Source organism: Triticum urartu, chromosome 1A, assembly GCF_056163025.1.
Source record: "Triticum urartu cultivar PI428250 chromosome 1A, HENAU_Tu73, whole genome shotgun sequence".
NCBI classification, from domain to species: Eukaryota; Viridiplantae; Streptophyta; class Magnoliopsida; order Poales; family Poaceae; genus Triticum; species Triticum urartu.
Genome location: NC_141873.1, coordinates 224,133,178 through 224,148,839, shown reverse-complemented (window position 1 = coordinate 224,148,839; position 15,662 = coordinate 224,133,178).

The window sequence follows — 15,662 nt, the reverse complement described above, 5'->3', positions numbered from 1 at the left end:
TACAGTTTTTCGTAGTTTAGATCGAGTCTGTTCTTCGTACCTATAGTCCATGAAAAAGCCAAAAAAATAGGGTTAGTTCATCCTATCCGAACCAATCTGAGCCTTTGCATAATCTTTTCTGTATTTGCTTTGTTGAATTTGCGGTTGTATCGTCGTGTCAAGTTGCTGGTCTTAGCGTCTAGTCCTTTAGAGTTTCGAGTTCTGTTCATAGGTTGTCACGTCGCCGCTACCATATATCACCACCGCACCATCATCATCGCTGCTGCCATATTCACCACCACATATTCACCACCAATCCGAGTCCATATACGCCACCACATATCTGCCGCCATCATGCCAATCCGAGTCCACCTGCAACATATATCTTCCACCAGTCCGATTTCCACCAGATTCATCGCCGCCACCAGTCCGAGATTCCACCAGATTCATCTCCGCCACCAGTCCGAGTCCAGTAATTGTTGCATTGTTTTTGATTTCCGGATCACGCGATACTCCGAGTCGTGACAGAGTAGGACTCCCCAACTTTCGAGCCATCCGCAGAAGAAAAATTCTGGCTAGGCAGTTTTTAGGACATTTGTAGACTTTTTCGAAAAAATTTGTTGCGGAGGAAAAAAAGAGGAAAAAAAGTGAAAAAAAAGAAAAAAATTCAGAGTGTGCTCCTCCCTTGTTTACATGCAGCACCGTGATTTTGTTAGTGTTCTAGGCTCGTGTCTCTAGTACGGTCTAGCCTAGGACCAGCACAGTACCGTTGTTGAGCGTTTATTCAACTTTGCATCTCTGAATTGATTATTGCTGACCTTTTTTCTACCATATTATAAGCCTTCCTAGCTCCACATACATCTACGTCGTGCGTTTGACTCTCCCTAGTAATCGCTCTATCCAAGCTTTGAGAGTTTTGACTATGACGGTTGCCGATCACCGCCTGCTGCTGGGTAAGAACTGGTAAGAATTTGTGATTTGCTTGACGGATTTGTGATTGTCCACCATTTAATAGTAGTCTGTAGGATCGTATTCTTGTGTGTTTCTATTGCTGCTAACCATGGCAGGATCACAAGCCGATGAGACTGATTGGAAGAACATGACGAACAAAGAGTTACATGATAAGTTTCAGCAAATGATGAGTGGACAGGTGGAAGATGTGCCAAATAGATTTGAAGAGGCCATGGAGAAGATAGATGGCATTGAGAAGGCGTTCGAAACAAAGCTCGATCACAAGTTTAATGAATTGCTCGCGCATCTTCCACCGCCCGCTGCACCTGTCGCACCTCTATAACAACAACAACAACAACAACAACAACAACAACATCGTCTTCCAAATCAAGTGGGACGAGCACAACGCGTTCCCATTGAGCCTGGTCGAACTTCTGGTGCTGCTATACCTACTGTTGGTGCTTCTATCGCTCCTGCTGCTACTGCAGAGGTGAAAGACCATTACGAGGATGAGGTTGATCAAAATCAGAACTACGTGCAACCACCAGCACCAGCACCACCAGGTCGTCCTCATGCATATCATCGCAATGGTAGGGCTGCACCACCACCTGAGGTACATGACCATCTTCCTAAACTAAAATTGAATATTCCACCATTTGAGGGTAGATATGTTCTTGATATATATCTTACTTGGGAGTTAGAAACTAAACAACGATTTACATGTTCAGAATATCCTGAGGAGAGACGTGTTCCTGCTGCTGTTTGTGCTTTCACTAGCTTTGCATGTGTTTGGTGGTCTGAACATTGTAGATTATATCCTATTCTAGCTACTTGGGCTGCTTTGAAAACTGCTATGCATACTAGTTGGGTTCCACCATATTATCAACGTGAATTACTTCAAAAATTGCAGAGTTTAAGACAAGGAAAAAATTCTGTAGAAGAATATTATCAAGAATTACAAACTGGCATGATTAGATGTGGTATAGTTGAGGAGAATGAAGCTATGCTTGCACGTTTTATGGGTGGATTAAATAGGGAGATTCAGACCATTCTAGAGTATAAGGAGTATACTAATATCACTCGTTTATTCCATCTTGCTTGTAAAGCTGAACGTGAAGTGCAGGATCGACAGGCATTGGCGCGAACTAACTTTTCTGCAGGTCAATCTTCATCTTGGACACCACGTGCATCCTCTACTTCCACTCCACCAGCACCTCCATCAGGTGCCACCTCTAGCCGTGATACAAGAAAGCAGGCACAACCACCACTATCTGCCAAGAGCACACCTGCCGGACCTGCGCAGAGCTCTTCTTCTTCCATGGCATCAACAGGGCACACAAGTGATATTATTTGTCGTCGTTGTAAGGGAAGAGGACATTTTGTAAGAGAATGTCAATCTCAACGCGTGATGATTGCTACTGAGGATGGTGGGTATGAGTCCGTTAGTGACTATGATGAGGAGACTTTGGCTCTTATTACACATGAAGAACACGGTGGAGAGGATTCTGATCATGAGACGCAATACATGGCTGCTGAAGATGCTGACAGGTATGAATGTTTAGTTGCTCAACGTGTTTTCAGTGTGCAGGTTACACAAGCTAAGCAAAATCAGAGGCATAATTTGTTCCATACAAAGGGAGTTGTGAAGGAACGTTCTGTTCGTGTGCATTTTAGTATCTCTACATATGCTGATTATGTTGATTGTGATGTGGTACCTATGCAAGCATGTTCCTTATTACTTGGTAGACCATGGCAATTTGATAAAAATTCTGTACACCATGGTAGAAACAATCAGTATACTCTTGTTCATAAGGATAAAAATATTACTTTGCTTCCTATGACTCCTGAATCCATTTTGAAAGATGATATTAATAGAGCTAATAAAGCAAAACAGGAGAAAAATAAGAGTGAAAATCAGATTGTGGTAAAAGAATTTGAGAAACAAATGAAACATAATAATAAACCATCCAGTGTTGCTTCTGAAATTAAATTGAAAAGTGCATGTTTACTTGCCACCAAATCTGATATTGATGATTTAGATTTTAGCAAATCTGTTTGCTATGCTTTTGTGTGCAAAGAGGCATTATTTTCATTCGAGGACGTGCCTCCCTCTTTGCCTCTTGCTGTCACTAACATTTTGCAGGAGTTCGCTGACGTCTTTCCAGAAAACGTGCCACCGGGATTACCACCTATTCGAGGGATTGAGCGTCAAATTGACTTAATTCCCGGTGCATCATTACCCAACCGTGCACCATACCGTACCAATCCAGAGGAGACAAACGAGATTATGCGTCAAGTACAATAACTGCTCGACAAAGGTTATATACGCGAATCCCTTAGTCCTTGTGTTGTTCCTATCATTTTAGTGCCAAAAAAGGATTGTACATCGCGTATGTGCGTTGATTGTAGAGGCATTAATAATATTACTATTCGTTATCGTCATCCTATTCCTAGGCTAGATGATATGCTTGATGAATTGAGTGTCTCTACAATATTCTCCAAAGTTGATTTGCATAGTGGATTCCATCAAATTCGTATGAAATTGGGAGATGAATGGAAAACAGCATTTAAAACTAAGTTTGGATTATATGAGTGGTTAGTCATGCCTTTTGGGTTAACTAATGCACCTAGTACTTTCATGAGGTTAATGAACGAAGTTTTACGTGCTTTTATTGGACGATTTGTGGTAGTTTATGATGTAGGGTAGCAACCCTAGGGGCCGTTCTTTCACGAAAGGAGCGGATCCCGTCCAAGAACGCGAAGAACACGTGGGGAAAACGAGGGAAAACACAAGAGGAAACACGAGAGAATCACTCAACCAACAAGAATAGATCACACATGCGCTAGATCGATGAACACAAAGGTGAGATACAAGATCCAAAGTCAACAATGGACGATACAAAGGTAGCCAGTCTTCTCTTTGAGGAGGTCTTGATGTTCTTCTTCAAAAGGAGGTCTTGAATCCAAAGGGATCTTCTGCGAAGAGGCCACGGTCTCTCACGAGGAGTAGATCCGATGTGGATGAGCGAAGCTCTATTTCTAAGTATGAGCTAAACCAACGCTAACCCTAGAAAGGAGGTGGGGTGGTCTATATATAGTCTAAGCCACGAAGGGGGTTAGTGGGAGAGAGATACAAGGCCAAAGGCCCAGCTGCGCACAGGCAGGGCGGTAGTACCATTCCCTCGAGCGGTAGTACCGCTTCAGCGGTAGTACCGCTTGTACGGGCGGTAGTACCGGACTTGTGCCGCTCGATCATAGGAGTTTGTCGGGTTGAGCGGCAGTAGAGTGGAAGTTGGCCGGTAGTACGGCTTGTGGGCTTTCAGCGGTAGTACCGCTTGATGTGGGCGGTAGTACCGCTCGTCTTGGACTAGGCGGATCCTCTTCTTCTGTCTCTTCCATGCTTCTCTCGCGGATGGTGTAGTTGTACACTTGTGCTTGCCCTCCCCGTCCTCGTCCATGATGTTCCAACAATACCTATGTATGCACACGAAAGGAGTGTCAAGTAGTATACCATCCTCGAAGAAGTCAAGTGAGCACGCATAAAGGAGAAGATTCACCTTTGTGTATGTGAAGTACATGTCGCACGCGTCGCTTGCCGAACGGACTCTTGACATGGTGATGTCCATAGGATGCTCCGCATCATCCCCTCCCCCTTGGGAAAGATCCAACCTCGGATCGAAAACCAAATCACCATGGGAAAGAAATGGCTTCGCCGTGTAGAAGCGGACGTTCACCAAGTAGTCATCATCTTCAAGCTTGGAGTGGGCACTCTCCAATGTCGCACCGTCTAGTGATTCCTTCAAAATGAGCAAGGACAAAAACACTTGGAAAAATAAATGTGGTTAGCGTTAGTGCAAAACCAAGCATTCAAGAGGAGATTCACCAAACAAGTGTCATCATCATGCAAAGCATATGGTTTGACAAAGGATTGTGACGTGGCATGTAAGCATATCAATCTAGAACAAGCAAAGAAATCATGGGGACAAGCATGTGAATGTGAGGTAGTGATGCAAATATGTGTGACAAGAGAAGAAGCATCTACCTCAAGTTCATAGTAAGCATTCACAAATTGCTCAATGAAAGGTCTATGGTAGGCATAGGAATCATTCACAACACCAAACAAAATGAAGTGTCTAAACACATGGGTCAAGTGCAAGACAATTCAAGCATAATGTGCATGGGGTGTAGTGAATATAGTGTGGCACTCAACACAATAGAAAGAGCAATTGTTCATCATGTGTGAAGCAATCAAGTTAAGCATAGTAATCAAGTCGTGCAAGCTAGTAGTGCGAAGATGCAACATACTGGAGTAAATCATGGCAATCATGTCATGAGAGCAAATAATAGGCATAGGCAATGCACATGACATATCGCAAGCACGAACACAAAGCAAGGTGAAAGTATCATCATAGGCAAGGGGTACAAAGCAAACATAGCAATAGCAAGCAATATCTCCACCAAGCTTGCAATTACACATACAAGTATGAGAATCAATCATCATGTGTAATGCAAAGCATGGGTCACGAATGTATGGCAAAAGCATAGTAATGAGCATATCATGCAAAGTGAGCATGGCAAGATGTGCATAGAATATGTAGTGGACAATAACCCATAGCCAAGTGAGGGTCATGTAGAAGAATTGCGTGAAGTCTTTGCGCGAAGAGAGCGGTGGGAAAGACAATCCATGGGATCCCAAGTCATCGTTGCTCTCTAGAGCTCGTTTTGTCAACTCGTGGGATTGCGAGGTTGACAAGTATTCATGGGTACCTACACAAAAGAAACACAAACCAAAGAAATTGTGTGTGTGGTAAATGTACACATCATCCATCATGATGTGTATGTGCACGTGAGAGTTAGCACAAGATAAGCATCGCTCAAAGAAATTTGATGCATGGTATAAGAACATGTCATCCATCATGAAAGAATACTTATTGTGTATAACACGATGGGGAGGCAAATTGAGCATACAAGTATAAGGATCATGCAATGGATGGGAGTTATCAAAATCTCCTAAAATGTATGAGGAAACTATGGGGGTCTCCTCATGAGCAATATCAGAAACACCATATGGAGAAAATGGACAACATCCAAAACAATGCATATCCGAAGCTAGGTGGTCATGACATGGCATATGAGATAAAGGATGCAAAGGGAGCATATCAATATCATCACAAGAAAAACAAATACCGATAACCATGGGCTTGTCATCTATGCCATATGTGCAAATTGGGTTTATGTTAATGGCATATGCATAGTCACTATGAAGAGATTGCAAATATGACATGTGATTGATCTCATGCATAGCATATGACAAGTCAAGCGGATTGGCAAACATGATGTGACCGAGAGAATTAGCACAAGAAATCCTATTTAACATGGCATCACAACTAAGAGACTCCACATGGCAATCATCATACTCATCATAAATGGGTAAATCATCGCATGGGGAAATCATACTAGCATGAAGCATGTCAGTAGGGGGATCAACATCATGAAAGCAATCATTGTCAAGAATGTCCAATAGTGGCACTAGAGCATCACCGTCACCTATGTTACCGTTTTCATTCCACTCAAGTGGTGTAGGTGAGGTGGAAAAGACCAAATGGTGGTCATCTTCATCTTGATGGAACCATGTCGGGGTGCATCATATTCCACCATGGCCATCGTCTTGTCCAAAGGTAGGACGTACTCATCGTGAATCGACGCGTCATCATAGATGGGACCTAGCACCAAATGAGAAGACACAATAGAGGTAGAGGTCAAGTCGTTAGTGTTGAAAGTGGCCTCGCATGACCTATCAACTAACTCACTCTCTCTATGTGGTGGCTCACTTACTCCCTCCGAATAGGTGCACTCAAACTCACATATGGTGGAGCCACTCATCTCACTCAAGTGGTGGGGGTTGTGGCTCTCCTCACATGGGAGTTGTGGAAACACATATATGGGGCTAGTGGTGAAGTCACTCTCACTCTCAATATGGTGGCACAAGTCACTTAAGTCATCATACGTCGCCGTGGTCGAAGGGAAAATCCCATGTTCAACCATCTCGTTGTCGTCACCGTGTATGAAGGCCGAAGATGGCACACCATCACTCTCGCCTCCTAAGATGGAAGCATCATCCTTGCTCGCAACCTTGTCGCTCGCCTTCAAAGCCTGGTCCTTGAGGGTCTCCGTAGTCGTACTCGTCGCCGCACCGTCTTGAAAAAGAGTCATGGAGGACTCGGCATCGTCAATGCCACAAAGAGGGATGGCGTCGAACTTGGGAGTATCATCTTTTAGCTCGTTGGGCTTGGACATCGTGGTGGCACTAGCCTCATGCTCGTTCTCATGGAGCTTGGTCGTCGCGAAGTGAGCTTGGGGTAGAGAAACTTTGGCCTTCATGAGTTCTTGTTCCGCCTTGAGAGCACCAATGTAGTTGTCGTCGAGGGACTTGTAGTTCTCGAGGAAGAACGTCTTGGAGATGTCGTTGTGCAATCCCATCATGAAGTGGAACTTCATCGAAATGGGGTCGTCCACGCCGGCTCGTCGCAAGGCAATCTTTATCTCCTTGAAGTACTCGTCGATGGACTTGTATCCTTGGATAGTGTTCTCCAATTGGCGATGAAGTTGTTCCGTGTAGGTTGGAGGCACAAACTCTCACCGCAAAGCTCTCTTCGTCTTGGGCCAACTCATGTCGTAGCTCTCCGAAGGTGTGTGAAGCCATCATGTGGACGCATAGCGATAGAGGCAATGGTGTCCCGATGTTTCGATGAGATGGTGGCTATCGTTTTCTGTGGGAGTCGACCTTGACGATCCGACTACGAACGTGCGAGACGTCGCGCCTTAGCAATCGCTAAACCAACTTCCGAGGGGTTATTGACCACGCCGGAGCACGATCAACCTGACCACGAGGGCCTGTTTCCTGCGAGCAAACGAAGAACAAGCAAGAAACTGAGATTGCAATCTGGATATTGCGAATATAAGATGAAAGCTTTATTGATCAAGGTGGGGTTCTGTGACGTCTTGGTCTGGTCGTTGGACACAAACGAAGTACGTGAAGTTGCAGCTATGGCGAACTTTTAATCTAAACAAAACCCAAAGTCTAAACGACGCCCTAAGGGCTGTATATATGGAGGAAGAGAGGGGAATTTCGTGGCCCTTGAGGGTGGGGTCCGAAACCAACCCTAACTCTTGTTTCCCCACACATACGGACTCTAAAAATAGCCTATACTTAAGTATTTCGAAATTACATGGGCCTGGCCCATTAATAAGGTGACGCAGCACCTAGAATAGCCTATGGACGAATATTATGAAGTGGCATCTTGTATATTTCGTCCATGGCTTCATGCACTCCTTATGGCGGCTTCAAAGTCCTGAAATCATCACTTGTAACTCCGTTCTTGATCCCCTTGCGCATGTCATCAACTTCATGCGTGTTCTTGCTCCAATGTTCATCCTTCTCCAAGCTAGGCCCTTCATTTGAAAGCAAAACAAATGTATCCAATTTAGGCAGCATCATAATCTCATGAACATTAGAATCATTACCAAGAAACGAAAGTACCTGGTAATTTAATTGGCGTGCGCGAGCTCTAGTAATTGGTCCAGTATATGTAACAGTAGGGGCTGTGGGTGTAACAATGGTATTGATGTCCTCATCATCCTCCCCTTCTTGAAATGAAGTCGTCCTCGACGGAAGCTCATCTTCCTCACCCAAATAAGGCTTCAAATCTGCAATATTAAAAGTGGGACTAACCCCAAAATCTGCAGGTAGCTCAAGTTTATATGCATTATCATTTATTTTCTCTAAAACCTTAAAAGGACCATCAGCACGTGGCATTAGCTTTGATTTGCGCAGATTAGGAAATCTATCTTTACGCAAATGTAACCAAACAAGATCTCCAGGTGCAAACACAACATGTTTTCTACCCTTATCTCCAGCAAGTTTATATTTAGCATTCATACGCTCAATGTTTTCCTTAGTTAACTCATGCATTTTTAAAATCAATTTAGAACGTTCTTTAGCATCAAAATTAACCTTCTCCGAAGATGGAAGAGGCAACAAATCAATAGGTGCACGAGGTAGGAAACCATACACAATTTCAAAAGGGCACATCTTAGTAGTAGAATGCAATGAACGATTATAAGCAAATTCAATATGAGGCAAGCATTCTTCCCACATTTTCTTGTTATTCTTCAAAACAGCCCTAAGCATAGTAGACAATGTTCAATTGACTACTTCAGTTTGTCCATCAGTTTGGGGGTGACAAGTAGTACTAAAAAGCAGCTTAGTCCCCAACTTAGCCCATAAACATCTCCAAAAGTGGCTAAGAAATTTAGTATCACGATCTGAAACAATAGTATTTGGCACACCATGTAAGCGAATAATTTCACGAAAGAACAAATCAGCAACATTAACAGCATCATCGCTTTTATGACATGGTATAAAGTGTGCCATTTTCGAGAACCTATCCACGACAACAAATATGCTATCCCTCCCCTTCTTTGTTCGAGGTAAACCTAAAACAAAGTCCATAGATATATCCTCCCAAGGAACACTAGGTACAGGCAAAGGCATATATAAACCATGAGGATTGAGTCGTGACTTAGCTCTTTGACATGTAGTGCAGCGAGCAACAAAACGCTCAACATCCCGTCTCATCTTTGGCCAAAAGAAATGTGTAGCAAGTATATCCTCCGTCTTCTTGATGCCAAAGTGTCCCATTAATCCTCCTCCATGCGCCTCCTGCAACAACAAAAGACGAACGGAGCTAGCTGGAATGCATAGCTTGTTAGCACGAAACACAAATCCATCGTTAAGAACGAACTTGTTCCAAGTTCTCCCTTCCTTACAATTCTGCAATACATCTTTAAATTCAGCATCATTAACATATTGATCCTTGATGGTCTCCAAACCAAATATTTTAAAGTCAAGTTGTGAAAGCATAGTATAACGACGAGACAAGGCATCAGCAATAACATTTTCTTTACCCTTCTTGTGTTTAATCACATAAGGGAAAGTCTCAATGAATTCAACCCATTTAGCATGTCGACGGTTCAGTTTTGCTTGACTTTTAATGTGTTTCAAAGATTCATGATCAGAATGTATAACAAATTCCTTGGGCCATAAATAATGTTGCCATGTTTCTAAGGTCCGAACAAGAGCATATAATTCTTTATCATAAGTAGAATAGTTCAGACTAGGCCCACTCAATTTTTCAGAAAAGTATGCAATAGGTTTTCCATCTTGTAATAACACACCTCCTAATCCAATTCCATTAGCATCACATTCAAGCTCAAAAGTCTTATTGAAATTAGGAAGTTCGAGTAAAGGAGCATGTGTCAACTTATCTTTCAATACCGTGAAGGCTTCTTCCTGTGCGGTATCCCAAACAAAAGGTACATCCTTCTTTGTAAGCTCGTTGAGAGGTGCAGCAATGGTGCTGAAATCTCTCACAAAACGCCTATAGAAACCAGCGAGGCCAAGGAAACTCCTCACTTGTGTGACCGTTTTGGGCTGCGGCCAACTCTCAATAGCTTCAATCTTGGCTTTATCAACTTCAATTCCCTGTGGAGTAACAACATAGCCAAGAAAAGATACTCGGTCGGTGCAAAAGGTGCACTTTCCAAGGTTACCAAACAAACGTGCATCACGTAGAGCAATAAAAACAGCACGTAAATGTTCCAAATGTTCCTCCAAAGATTTGCTATAAATCAATATGTCATCAAAGTAAACTACCACAAATCGTCCAATGAAAGCACGTAAAACTTCGTTCATTAACCTCATGAAAGTACTAGGTGCATTAGTTAACCCAAAAGGCATGACTAACCACTCATATAATCCAAACTTAGTTTTAAATGCTGTTTTCCATTCATCTCCCAATTTCATACGAATTTGATGGTAACCACTACGCAAATCAACTTTGGAGAATATTGTAGAGCCACTCAATTCATCAAGCATATCATCTAGCCTAGGAATAGGATGACGATAACGAATAGTAATATTATTAATGCCTCTACAATCAACGCACATACGCGACGTACCATCCTTTTTCGGCACTAAAATGATAGGAACAGCACAAGGACTAAGGGATTCACGTATATAACCTTTGTCGAGCAGTTCTTGTACTTGACGCATAATCTCCTTCGTCTCCTCTGGATTGGTACGGTATGGTGCCCGGTTGGGTAATGATGCACCGGGAATTAAGTCAATTTGATGCTCAATCCCGCGAATAGGTGGTAATCCCGGTGGCACGTCTTGTGGAAAGACGTCGGCGAACTCCTGCAAAATGTTAGTGACAGCAGGAGGCAAAGAGGAAGGCACGTCCTCGAATGAAAATAATGCCTCTTTGCACACAAAAGCATAGCAAACAGATTTGCTAAAATCTAGATCATCAATATCAGATTTGGTGGCAAGTAAACATGCACTTTTCAATTTAATTTCAGAAACAACACTAGATTGTTTATTATTATTAGGCTGCATTTGTTGCTCAAATTCTTTTGCCACAATCTGATTTTCACTCTTAGTTTTCTCCTGTTTTGCTTTATTAGCTCTATTAATATCATCTTTCAAAATGGAATCAGGAGTCATAGGAAGCAAAGTAATATTTTTATCCTTATGAACAAGAGTATACTGATTGTTTCTACCATGGTGAATAGAATTTTTATCAAATTGCCATGGTCTACCAAGTAATAAGGAACATGCTTGCATAGGTACCACATCACAATCAACATAATCAGCATATGTAGAGATACTAAAATGCACACGAACAGTACGTGTTACCTTAACCTTGCCGCTGTTGTTGAACCATTGGATGTAGTAAGGATGTGGATGTGGTCTGGTGGTGAGAGATAGCTTCTCCACCATCTCGATGCTAGCCAAGTTGTTGCAACTCCCTCCATCTATGATCACGCGAACAGAACGTTCCTTCACAACTCCCTTTGTATGGAACAAATTATGCCTCTGATTTTGCTCAGCTTGTGTAACCTGCACACTCAAAACACGTTGAGCAACTAAACACTCATACCTGTCAGCATCTTCAGGAGCCATGTATTGCGTCTCATGATCAGAATCGTCTCCACCGTGTTCGTCACGTGTAATAAGAGCCAAAGTCTCCTCATCATAGTCACTAGCAGACTCATACCCACCATCCTCAGTAACAATCATCACACGCTTAGATGGGCATTCTCTCGCATAATGACCTCCACCCTTGCAACGTCGACAAATAATATCATGTGTTTGCCCTGTTGATGCCATGGATGAAGAAGAGCTCTTTGCAGGCCCAGAAGGTGTGCTCTTGGCAGATAGTGGTGATTGTGCCTGCTTTATTGTATCACGGTTGGAGGTGGCAGCCGACGGAGGCGCCGGTGTAGCAGAACGTGTGGAAGTAGATGATGCACGTGGTGTCCATGAAGAAGGTCGACCTGCAGAAAAGTTAGTCCGCGCCAATGCCTGTCGATCCTGCACTTCACGTTCAGCTTTACAAGCAAGATGGAATAAACGAGTGATATTAGTATACTCCTTATACTCTAGAATCGTCTGAATCTCTCTATTTAATCCACCCATAAAACGTGCAAGCATAGCTTCATTCTCCTCAACAATACCACATCTAATCATGCCAGTTTGTAATTCCTGATAATATTCTTCTACAGAATTTTTTCCCTGTCTTAAGCGCTGCAATTTTTGAAGTAATTCACGTTGATAATATGGTGGAACCCAACGAGTATGCATAGCAGTTTTCAAAGCAGCCCAAGTAGCAGGAATGGGATATAATCTACAATGCTCAGACCACCAAACACATGCAAAACTAGTGAATGCACAAACAGCAGCAGGAACACGTCTCTCCTCGGGATATTGTAAACATGTAAATCGTTGTTCAGTTTCTAACTCCCAAGTAAGATATATATCAGGAACATATCTACCCTCAAATGGTGGAATATTCAATTTTAGTTTAGGGAGATGGTCATGATCTCGTACCTGAGGGTGAGCCCTACCATTGCCATTATTTGCATGTGGACGACCTGATGGTTGCTGTGCTGGTGGTGGCACGTAGTTCTGATTTTGATCAACCTCATCCTCGTAATCGCTAGAAAAATCATCCTCCTCCGCATCAGCAGCAGGAGCCACAGAAGTAGCAACAGCAGCACCAACAGTTTGGCCAGGTGCAAGAGGGAGACGGCTCGCTCGGCGGAGGGCTGTTTCACGATGTGTAGGTAGTCGTCGTTGTTGTTGTTGTAGAGGTGCGTTCGGTGCAGCCGGTGGTGGTGGTGGAAGACGCGCGAGCAGTTCATTAAACCTGTTATCGAGCTTTGTTTCGAACGTCTTCTCCATGTCATCTATCTTCTCCATGGCCTCTTCAAATCTGTTTAGCACATCCTGCACCTGTCCATTCATCATTTGCTGAAATTTATCATGCAACTCCTGATTCGTCATGTTCTCCCAGTCAGTCTCGTCGGCTTGTGATCCTGCCATGGTTAGCAACAATAGAAAACACACAAGAATATGATCCTACAGAATACTAACAAGAGGTGGTGGTGGCGGGTGTCACAAATCCGTCAAGCAAATCTCAAATTCTTACCAGTTCTTACCCAGCAGCAGGCGGTGATCGGCAACCGTTGTAGTCAAAACTCTCAAAAGCTTGGATAGAGCGATTGCCAGGGAGAGTCAAACGCACGACGTAGAGGTATGTGGAGCTGGGAAGGCTTATAGTATGGTAGCAAAAAGGGTCAACAATAATCAATTCAGAGATGCAAAGTTGAATAAACGCTCAACGACGGTACTGTGCTGGTCCTAGGCTAGACCGTGCTAGAGACGCGAGCCTAGAACACTAACAAAATCACGGCGCTGCACGTAAATAAGGGAAAAGCACACTCTGGAACTTTTTTTTTCGCTTTATTTTTTTTTGCGCTCCTCTTTTTTTTTGCGAAAAATTACTATAATGGCGAGTGTCTCAAAACTCTTCCCTCGTCAAACTGATAGGATGGGCACGAAATTTTTTTTTCACTTTTTTTTTCGGAAATCAGGGCAGCGACGACGAAAAAGTGCGACAAAAAATCACTATGATGGCACGTGGCTCAAAAGACTCAGAAAAGCCTAAAAATAGGATAGGGAAAAAATATTTTTGCCCGTGAAAATTTTGGCCTAAAAACTGCCCGGGGGTCTCCAGACTCTTTTTTTTTCCCGAGACCTATGCAGGCAAGGAAACACGAATCGGAATTGAGATTGATCTCAAGAACAAACCTAATATGAGAAGAACTCGGATTGGTGGTGGATATATGGTGGTGGTATATGGTAGCGGTGGTGGTATATGGATAGAGATTGATGGTGGTATATGGATACGGATTGGTGGTGGTATATGGATATGGATTCAGAGCGGTGGCGGATAAGCAAAAGTGGTAGATGGGCGATGATGATGGTGCGGCGGCGGCGTGACAACTTGTGACCAGAACTCGAAACTCTAAAAGACTAGACTCTAAGACCAGCAACTTGACACGACGATGCAACCGCAAATTCAACAAAGCAAAAACCCTAAAAAGATTATGCAAAGGCTCAGATTGGTTCGGATATGATGAACTAACCCTAATTTTTTTTTGTGTGGCTTTTTCGTGGACTGTAGGTATGAAGAACAGACTCGATCTAATCTACGAAAAACTGTAAAATCTCACCGAGCAACCTGGAAATCTGATACCACTTGATAGAGGCAAAGGTGTCCCGATGTTTCGATGAGATGGTGGCTATCGTTTTCTGTGGGAGTCGACCTTGACGATCCGACTACGAACGTGCGAGACGTCGCGCCTTAGCAATCGCTAAACCAACTTCCGAGGGGTTATTGACCACGCCGGAGCATGATCAACCTGACCATGAGGGCCTGTTTCCTGCGAGCAAACGAAGAACAAGCAAGAAACTGAGATTGCAATCTGGATATTGCGAATATAAGATGAAAGCTTTATTGATCAAGGTGGGGTTCTGTGACGTCTTGGTCTGGTCGTTGGACACAAACGAAGTACGTGAAGTTGCAGCTATGGCGAACTTTTAATCTAAACAAAACCCAAAGTCTAAACGACGCCCTAAGGGCTGTATATATGGAGGAAGAGAGGGGAATTTCGTGGCCCTTGAGGGTGGGGTCCGAAACCAACCCTAACTCTTGTTTCCCCACACATACGGACTCTAAAAATAGCCTATACTTAAGTATTTCGAAATTACATGGGCCTGGCCCATTAATAAGGTGACGCAGCACCTAGAATAGCCTATGGACGAATATTATGAAGTGGCATCTTGTATATTTCGTCCATGGCTTCATGCACTCCTTATGGCGGCTTCAAAGTCCTGAAATCATCACTTGTAACTCCGTTCTTGATCCCCTTGCGCATGTCATCAACTTCATGCGTGTTCTTGCTCCAATGTTCATCCTTCTCCAAGCTAGGCCCTTCATTTGAAAGCAAAACAAATGTATCCAATTTAGGCAGCATCATAATCTCATGAACATTAGAATCATTACCAAGAAACGAAAGTACCTGGTAATTTAATTGGCGTGCGCGAGCTCTAGTAATTGGTCCAGTATATGTAACAGTAGGGGCTGTGGGTGTAACAATGGTATTGATGTCCTCATCATCCTCCCCTTCTTGAAATGAAGTCGTCCTCGACGGAAGCTCATCTTCCTCACCCAAATAAGGCTTCAAATCTGCAATATTAAAAGTGGGACTAACCCCAAAATCTGCAGGTAGCTCAAGTTTATATGCATTATCATTTATTTTCT